Below are 10,443 nucleotides of genomic sequence, written 5' to 3'. Positions count from 1 at the left end.
AAGCACACCTCCCCTTTAATGCGGACAGCTCGCAGGATAGTGTCCCGGTCTCTGAAGTGAAGAAATTCTGCAAGGAACAGCCTAGGAGGAGCTCCAGGAGGGGGGGCTGCCTGGCCCCCGATGTGGCTTTTCCATGGTGAAATACATTGAGAAGGTATCCGTCGGTAGAATTTATTTCAGCCATGACTCCAAAAAGCCACAGGGTCCAAACCCACCACTTTCTATAGAAGGCCCACTGGTTGGATATTATTGCGCCTGAGGCGGTTTTCCATATTGTCAGCCCGATAAAGGACACTTTTAACTTGCCGCTGTAAGGAAGCCATCTGCTCCGGCAGAGGCTGGAGGATATCCTCAACCATAGAGACCCGGTGCTCCACCTCCTCAGTACGCTCCCTCCTTTTTTGTTGTGTCTCATGGCGAAGGATCACAAACTCTTGTTGAGGCTCATTCACCTTAGAAATTATCAGAGTCTGACATGAAGTAAAGGCCGCAAGCAACTCAGTGAACTTCTGATCAACTGATGCAGCAGGACAGGTGGCATGGTGTGGAGAACATCTCCGCTCAGGGCTTGGAGAGCCAACAAACAGGGAGGGAGAGGGTTTCGGTGACTCCCGTCCGAGCTCCTCAGGAGGTCTGGAGAATTGACTTAGTGCCTTGGCAGCATGAGCACTTGGAAACCAAAGGTAACCTTGGAAACCAAAGGTGTAGGTACACAGGAGTCTCTCCGGGAGTACCCGCCAACCTGAGAGTGACCTTCATCTGAGGAAGCATCGTCTGTGGACTGCCTGGCAGTCATAGCAGCAGGTTTAGATTTTTTGTTTCTGCCCTTCGAGACACCCATGGCAACAGCACCAGACAGTGTAGAGAACTAGAAATAAGCTGAAGCCCTGCACCACAGATCCCAGCAGCACTCACTGGTCATATAGAAGATGTAGAGGGCAAGCATCACAGCAGGCAGCAGGAACGGAACGTTAGATATAGCACCACAAGTCCCAGCAGTACTCACTATAAGCAGGAAGCAGAAGGGATATTCACAGTAGCACAATGTAGGGCTGCTCAGTCACATATAGCACCACAAGTCCCAGCCGTACTCACGATAAGCAGGTAGTAGGAGGGATATTCACAGTAGCACACTATAGGCCTGCTCAATGAGATATAGCACCACAAGTCCCAGTAGTGCACATCAGTAGCAGGCTGTAGAAGGAATTTTCACAGTAGCACACTGTAGGACTGCTCAATTAGATATAACACAACAAGTCCAAGCAGTACTCACGATAAGCAGGTAGTAGGAGGAATATTCACAGTAGCACACTGTAGGGCTGCTGAATTAGATATAGCACAACAAGTACAAGCAGTACTCACGATAAGCAGGTAGGAAGAGGGATATTCACAATAGTACACTCCTGGGTTGCTCAAATAGGTATAGCACCACAAGTCCCAGCAGTACTCACGAAAAGCAGGCAGCAGTAGAGATATTCACTGTGGCACACTTCAGGACTGCTCAGTCAGATACAGCACCACAAGTCCCAGCAGTGCACACCAGTAGCAGGCTGTCGAAAGGATTTTCACAGTAGCACAGCAGAAGACCAGCACAAGGAGGCAGGCACTAGTAGTCCCAGCAGGGCCACAGCAGGCAAGAAGGCAGCCAGCGGCAGCATGTGAAATCCACCCGGCTATGCAGCATAGCGGGGGCAGGAAGGTCAGTCAGCAATACTAGCCAGCATCCAGGAGCAGCCATTCAGTGGAGGTACTCCACCCAGCATGTAGCACAATCCCCGAGGTAGGAGGAGAGCCTTCAGCAGCGGGATCCAAGAGCACAGTAGCCAGCACCAGCCCACCAAGCAGAGCAGGCCTCGGGAGTAACCACAGCAACTCCTTGGCCCAGCCCAGAAAGCTGGTAATGGCGGCGTTTCTGCAGGCTTTTTCCCCCACCGAGACAGTTCTCCAGGATTGTGTCCAGCCCGGTCCCCACCGCTATGGACTTCGCAGAGACCGGCAGCTGACTCCTCACCGTCCGGGAACGACTCGCAGGAGCTCCGCTCCCAGTAGACTCCAAGGCAACGCTGCACCGCTGGCACCAACAGCCACCCATAAACTCCTCCTGTGCCCATGCTGAATCCCAGCAAGGACCGGAGACCTCACCCAGGGGACTTAGGGCCAACAGGATAAGGGTAAATAGGAGATATGAGCCAGGCTAGTGGGAGAACTGCAGACCACTCAGTTCGCCATTCAAGCCACACCCTTCACACACTGTTCTTAACCTCTTCAGGACATAGGGCGTATGGATACGCCCTGCATCCCGAGTCCTTAAGGACCGAGGGTGTATCCATACGCCCGTGGGAATTCCGGCCCCCACCGCTAGCCGGTTGGGGACCGGAGCCGGATGCCTGCTGAAATCGTTCAGCAGGCATCCCGGCATTTCGCCCAGGGGGGTCATTATGCCCCCCCATGTCGGCGATCGCCGCAGATCGCTGGACAATTCAGTCCAGCGGTCTGCGGCGATTCCGGGTCAATCGGGTCTCCAGTGACCCGGTGACCCGGAATTACTGGCTGTTCGGGGCCGTCTCTGACGGGCCCCGAACAGCCAGAGCCAGCAGGGGTGAGGTGGCACTGGTGCCACCTCACGATCGCCCTGATTCGTCGGCCGGATTACCAGCCGACCAATCAAGGCGCCTGTTGCGGCTGTCACTCCCGCACCCGCTCCGCCCCTCTTCCGAAGGACGTGAGCGGGTGCGGGACGTGCACCCCGGGTGCTGGGGACCCCGATCCCCGGCGTTAATGTTGGGATCGGGGCCCCAGGAGCAGCGGCGGCGGCGGTGACGACGGGGGACTGACTCTCCGGCGTGGATCGTTGGAGGTGAGTGACAGCCTCCTGCTGTTGCTTAGCAACAGCTCCCAGCATGCAAAAAGGGCATGCTGGGAGCTGTAGTTATGTAACAGCAGGAGGCAGACCACCACAACTCCCAGCATATCCCTTATGGGCATGGTGGGACTTATGGTTTTGCAACAGCTGGAGGCACATTTTTTCTATGGAAAAGTGTACCTTCAGCTGTTGTATAACTACAACTCCCAGCTTGCACAAACAGCTAAAGTGCATGCTGGGAGTTGTAGTGGTGCATCTGCTGGTTGCATAACTACAACTCCCAGCATGCCCGTTGGCTGTCGGTGACTGCTGAGAGTTGTAGTTTTGCAACAGCTTAAGGCACACTGGTTGTGAAACTTACGAGTTTTTTTTACCTAACTCAGTGTTTCACGACCGGTGTGCCTCCAGCTGTTGCAAACTACAACTCTCAGCAGTCACCGTACACCATGCACCGTACATGCTGGGAGTTGTAGTTTTGCAACAGCTGGAGGCACACTGGTTGTGAAACACTGAGTTAGGTCACAAACTCAGTGATACATAACCAGTGTGCCTACAGTTGTTGCAAAACTACAACTCTCAGCAGTCACCGACAGCCAACGGGCATGATGGGAGTTGTAGTTATGCAACAGCTGGATGTCCCCCCCCCCCCCAATGTGAACGTACAGGGTACACTCACATGGGCGGAGGATTACAGTAAGTATCTGGCTGCAAGTTTGAGCTGCCGCAAACTTTCTGCTGCAGCTCAAACTGCCAGCGAGAAACTACTGTGAACCCCCGCCTGTGCGACTGTACCCTAAAAACACTACACTACACTAACACAAAAAATAAAATAAAAAGTAAAAAACACTACATATACACATACCCCTATACAACCCCCCTCCCCTCCCCAATAAAAATGAAAAACGTCTGGTACGCCACTGTTTCCAGAACGGAGCCTCCAGCTGTTGCAAAACAACTCCCAGTATTATCGGACAGCCGTTGACTGTCCAGGCATGCTGGGAGTTTTGCAACAGCTGGAGGCACCCTGTTTGGGAATCACTGGTGTAGAATTCCCCTATGTCCACCCCTATGCAAGTCCCTAATTTAGGCCTCAAATGCGCATTGCGCTCTCACTTTGGAGCCCTGTCGTATTTCAAGGCAACAGTTTAGGGTCACATATGGGGTAAAAAAAATTTTTTTTTTTACATATGCAAAAGTCGTGAAACACCTGTGGGGTATAAAGGTTCACTTAACCCCTTGTTACGTTCCCCGAGGGGTCTAGTTTCCAAAATGATATGCCATGTGGTTTTTTTTTTTGCTGTCCTGGCACCATAGGGGCTTCCTAAATGCGGCATGCCCCCAGAGCAAAATTTGCTTTCAAAAAGCTAAATGTGACTCCTTCTCTTCCGAGACCTGTAGTGCGCCAGCAGAGCACTTTTCACCCCCATATGGGGTGTTTTCTGAATCAGGAGAAATTGGGCTTTAAATTTTTAGGGGTATTTTCTGCTGTTACCCTTTTTAAAAATTAAACATTTTTGGGAAAACAAGCATTTTAGGTAAAAAAAAAATTTTTTTTTACATTTGCAAAAGTCGTGAAACACCTGTGGGGTATTAAGGTTCACTTTATCCCATGTTACATTCCCCTAAGGGGTCTAGTTTCCAAAATGGTATGCCATGTGGAGGGTTTTTTCTGTTCTGGCACCATAAGGGCTTCCTAAAGGTGACATGCCCCCCAAAAACCATTTCAGAAAAACGTACTCTCCAAAATCCCCTCGTCGCTCCTTCGCTTCTGAGCCCTCTACTGCGCCCGCCGAACACTTTACATAGACATATGAGGTATGTCCTTACTCGAGAGAAATTGGGCTACAAACACAAGTAAAAATTTTGTCCTTTTATCCCTTGTAAAAATTCAAAAATTGGGTCTACAAGAACATGTAAGTGTAAAAAATGAAGATTGTGAATTTTCTCCTTCACTTTGCTGCTATTCGTGTGAAACACCTAAAGGGTTAAAACACTTACTGAATGTCATTTTGAATACTTTGGGGGTGTAGTTTTAATAATGGGGTCATTTATGGGGTATTTCTAATATGAAGACCCTTCAAATCCACTTCAAACCTGAACTGGTCCCTGAAAAATACTGAGTTTGAAAATTTTGTGAAAAATCGGAAAATTGCTGCTGACCGTTGAAGCCCTCTGGTGTCTTCCAAAAGTAAAAACTCATCAATTTTATGATGCAAACATAAAGTAGACATATTGTATATGTGAACCAAAAAAAATGTATTCGTAATATCCATTTTCCTTACAAGCAGAGAGCTTCAAAGTTAGAAAAATGCAAAATTTTCAAATTTTTCATCAAATTTACGGATTTTTCACCAAGAAAGGATGCAAGTATTGACAAAAATTTACCACTATGTTAAAGTAGAATATGTCACGAAAAAACAATCTCAGAATCAGAATGATAACTAAAAGCATCCCAGAGTTATTAATGTTTAAAGTGACAGTGGTCAGATGTGCAAAAAACGCTCCGGTCCTTAAGGCCAAAATGGGCTCCGTCCTGAAGGGGTTAAATGGGTACTCCGGTGGAAAACTATTTATTTTATATCAACTGGTGCCAGAAAGTTCAACAGCTTTGTAAATGACTTCTATTAAAAAAATCTTAATCCTTCCAGTACTTATCAGCTGCTGTATACTACAGAGAAAATTATTTTCTTTTTGAATTTTCTGTCCATGTCAGAAACTGTCTAGACCAGGAGAAAATCCCCATAGCAATCCTCTCCTGCTTTGGACAGTTCCTAAAATGGACAGATGTGTCAGCAGAGAGCACTGTGGTCAGATAGTAAAGAGATTCAAAAAGAGATTCAAAAAGAAAATAACTTCCTCTGTAGTATACAGCAGCTAATAAATACTGGAAGGGTTAATATTTTTTAATACAAGTAATTTACAAATCTCTTCAACTTTCTGGCACCAGTTGATTTGAAATAAATTGTTTTCCACAGGAGTACCCCCACCAGTGTAGGATTGCACTGGATTTATCAAGAGGGATGCACACTCTTCTAGCAAATCTTCTAGCATAGTAAATTCGGCCCACAGTTCAGACCCCAAAAAGGATTAGAAAAATAGAGTTGATTTCTTCCAAAAACAGTGCCACCATTGTCTTCAGGTTGTGTGTAGTATTAAAGCTGAGTTCTATTGAAAAGAATGAAGCCAAGTTGTAATATTACACACAACCTAAGGACAGGTGTGGCACTGTTTTTGGAAGAAATACATATTCATCTGTATCACATACAGAGGTAGGATAAAGGGCTTGTGCACCTCTATGAAAACCCTATGACACCTACCTACTTAGCGTTGTGTACATGCAAGCATTAATTGTAGACATTCAAAAAAATGATGTGCAGCAACAACATACCACACCTGTCTTATAATAGCAAATGTGTTCCAAGGCCGCATCCTCTTGGTACTTGAAGTAAAGGACACAGAGAAATTCATCTTCAAAATAGGACATTTTCAAGGATCACATCTGTTCTTCATGTAACAGAATTTCATCATCTGTTGAACAAGATGGGAACTTTTTAGGAAAAAACTGATGCAACATGTGTTGAGTGCAGGGCCTGATGGGGCAGTGCATGATGCAGGAATTCAAAAATAACAGAGAATTTATGTATTGACTTGCCCTCCAGCCTGTATCAGTGTTGCGACAGATGTTCCTAGACATGTATATGTTTATTTAAAATGTGTAATGTATGGTATTAAAGAAATATTTCTCCTGACTGATTTTTGTTCAAATGTATGTTCATTTTAGATTTGATGGCCAATTCAGATGTGGCCCTCCACCAGTTAGGACTGATGCAGTGATGAGTGCCTGATCCGTGACTGTAAGTAGTTAAGTGGCATTGCATGGTATCACCAATTTTCTACATGGACCAGACAGTAAGCAGTGATGCATGATTAATTGCTTTTTATTGTAGAAAAGCAGGGACTCCTGTCAAAATGGAAACTATGCACTGAGCAGAAAGCATACACTGTATGCCTCCTGCACAGGGAACACCACAGTCTTCTGAAGTGTCCTGTCATCAGTGAAGTTCATCAGAGAAGCTAGTATGAAGAGTTTCTTTATCTCACCTCTCCTGAGCCAATGTCTAAGTTTATTCAGCCACAATTAGAAGAAATTTGGGCACAACTGTTTACCGAATTTCTACCATTAAAAACAAACATAACAAACAAAACCAACCATCTATCTGATCTGTAACACTAGCGGTGCAACACGTAGTGTTTAGAAATGATAACAATAAAACATAGCACTCACTAATCTGTTGCTTAAAGGAGAACTACGGGATTGAAAATGTTATCCCTTACCCTAAGGATAGGGGATAAGTTTCAGATCGCGGGGGGTCCGACCGCTGGGGCCCCCCATGATCTCCCGTACGGGGTCGCGGCTCTCTGCATAGAGAGCGTGTATCGACCACCGCACGAGGCGGCGGCTGACACGCGCCCTCCATTTACTGCTATGGGAGAGCCGAAGCGCTGCCTCTGGCAATTTCTGGCTCTCCCATAGCAGAATATGGAGAGGGCGTGTCGGCCGCTGCTTCGTGCGGTGGTCAACACGCCCTCTCTAATCAGAGAGCCGAGGCCCCATACGGGAGATCGCGGGGGGCCCCAGCGGTCGGACCCCCCGTGATCTGAAACTTATCCCCTATCCTTAGGATAGGGGATAAATTTTTCCATCCCATGGTTCTCTTTTAATTTCTTCTTTATTATCTTCAATTATGTGCAGAGGGTGATGAATAGTTGTGGGGGGCTTGGTTTGCTTTACTGCACCCTCGTCCCTATTCATCACCCTTTTCCTTGCATTTGTTTCCTGCACATGATTGAAGATAATAAAGAAGAAATAAAGTAACTGATGAGTGCCACTTTCTATATTTATCATTGTTAAACTTCGAAGATGAACTTTGATGTAGTCATAAATAAGCTTAGAAGTTCCTTCAGTAAAGGGGAGAAGGGCTGATAACAAATCTGTCAGGGAATAGCTTCTCTGAAAAATTCGTTGATATCAGGACACTGCAGAGGCTGTAGAACAGGATATAACAAACATTTTAATATAGACCTACACAGAAGAAAGTATTTTAGTACCACAATAAGTAAAAAAAAAAACAAGAATATAAAACAAATGTGTTTCAAAGGTGTCTATAGCCTTTAATGTGATTGTTGAAATGGCTCAATTGTTGTCCTATAAAAATTACAGCACTTGGCCTATGAAAAAGCAAACAATCATTTATCAGCTGATCACATTGTCATGAAAGGGGGCAGGGAACAGGGAGTTAGTGAGCCCTAACTGTTTCTACAACCGCTGCCCCTTCCTATTGTCCATCTGCCCTAAGAGACGGATCGATAACCACGAGGACGTCCCTATACTGCGTTAAAGTGTATGGGCATAAGAGTCAAACAAAACCGTAAATGTCTGGGAAAAAGTCAGGAACATAACAGGAATACTACAAAGCTACAAACAGCTATACCAGTCAGGATATAGAAAACTAAAAAAAAGTTCAAGAACCAGGATCAAAATTAACAGCATATATGATAATATGAACAAGGCTGATAACAGGATAAATATTCAGCAGACAAAACCAGGAGATGCAGGGGATGAACATGTCAACTGAATGTCAGAACATTAAACAGGTCACTGTTCACACTGGACTCTGAACAAGAGACACACTAGACACCCTACTCCAATCATGAAGGATACTAGCCTAGGAGGAAACAGAAATCCTAAACACAAGCAAACACGGTTACAAACATAAGACTTAATCACTCCAAGATAGATGGATTAGCACAAGGTTCAGAACAGGATTCTATCCTAGGAGATCCAGAATCAAACAAGGTCAAAACAGGACTGACAAAATGCACAGTGTGAATATGGACTCAGGAAACACAAAGCATATGCAGAACCAACAATACAAGAATACTAAAACCCGACACTAAAACAAATCAGGCTGAAATCTAGATGTCAGACAGTACAGATAACCATTGTTAAAACTCAGGTCATGTGCTCAGACAGACATAGTGAACATAGTGAACATGGTCAGTGTAACAGGTATTATTACCAGACCAGAGCAGCATCTGAAGAGACCTTACTTTATATATCCTTTCAGTACTGAAGGCTGGAAGCATTAACTGTTCCCAAACCAGGGAGAATACGCACAGAAACTGTTCAGACATAAACATAATGTCTGAACAGGACGCAAAGCAGAAAAATGCTAAATACATATAAACGGACATAACATACATTTTTAGTAATAATAAATAACTTATTGTTTGTATGCATTACATCTCCCTGTGTACATTTTTCTTTCTTTCTCCCTGTGTACATTTAGTAGATCTGTGCTCATTTCAGATCTGCCCATCTAAAATGATACCTAGATAGATATGTACCTAGCTGAGGCTGTGTTGCCCCCTAGTAGAGAGCTACACAGTTGGTTTCCATATGTACAGAGCCATTCTTCCCTAAAGGCAATACTTCTAGGGAGGAATAGTACTGTGCATACAACATCCGATAGAACATGCTACATGTGTTTTACCGTTTTGTGTTCTTTTTGCAGTATTTGTTTCCTTGAAGCAGCAGTTTTCTGTGAGAGTAAAGAGTATATACATTATTTATTTTGTCTGCAGGTAAGATTTCCCCATCAGACCATTGAAGCCGTATGAATGGTGTACATTTGCAGCTGTGAATCCGGGGAAGATGGTGCAGTTGGCACTGTTATATAAACACCTTGAACAGAATGCACGACTGCTGACAGGTTTACCTAACAAAATGAAAACACGATGAAAATCTTCATTTGTTTCCAAGTAAAAGGAAATGTTCCCACGTGTTTGGACATCTGTACACCCGACATGTGGCAGTTATTGTGCTGAGCAATCATTGCACTTAACATGCTCTGGGAAATTAAGATTTTCAAAAATTCAATTCCTTGCATTCTTCTAGAAAACAAGACTGCGCAGCCGGCCACGAATCAATCCCTTCTAAATATATTGCTGTTGTTTGATTACAAATAACATACTTATCAATGTGTCACTCATCCTGTGATGCTGAAGGATGTCGAGTTCTGTGTATGGGAAAAAAGTATTTATGCCTCATTCATAAAAAAATTGTTGATGAAGCATTGAATGAAATCATCATCAATGTGTATGTCTATGTCAGTGATTATATTGGGAAAGAAGACACGTCTTTAATGTAGCTTATTTATTCAAACTACTGGATCTAGATAGGAGGACCATTCAAAATCTTGGACAATTATAGGATCCATTGTGTGGAATGTTTGGGACATATGGTTTCTGCATACGGTTATTTGTTCATATTGACTGTTAAGCCCCAAAAAAATGTGCTTAATTGCATAAAAAATTTACTCTGGCTTTTTACTAATCTTTTGCCTGCCTTTCTTTTGTGTCAACTCACAGTTACTTTAACCACTTAAGGACGCAGGGCATATGGGTATGCCCCCGTTCCCGAATCCTTGTGGTCACTTCCTCCTTTTTCCCTGCCATTGGTTGGTTACGACTTACCTACTAATGGCAGTTGGAGGCGGGGGGTTAAAGTTGAAATCCCT

General features: G+C 44.7%; 1 long non-coding RNA gene across 1 annotated transcript; it reads left to right on the top strand.

Annotated features, from left to right (window-relative positions):
• The first annotated feature begins 2,050 nt into the window (after positions 1-2,050).
• On the top strand, positions 2,051-10,237 carry LOC130366882 (uncharacterized). The gene is made up of 3 exons (XR_008891976.1): positions 2,051-2,171; positions 6,645-6,717; positions 9,509-10,237. It is a non-coding gene; the product is annotated as an uncharacterized LOC130366882 (long non-coding RNA).
• Positions 10,238-10,443: the final 206 nt, after the last annotated feature.

Source organism: Hyla sarda, chromosome 4, assembly GCF_029499605.1.
Source record: "Hyla sarda isolate aHylSar1 chromosome 4, aHylSar1.hap1, whole genome shotgun sequence".
NCBI lineage: Eukaryota > Metazoa > Chordata > Amphibia > Anura > Hylidae > Hyla > Hyla sarda.
The sequence above is the reverse complement of the archived record's forward strand: the minus strand, read 5'-3'. Positions and strand labels throughout refer to the sequence as shown.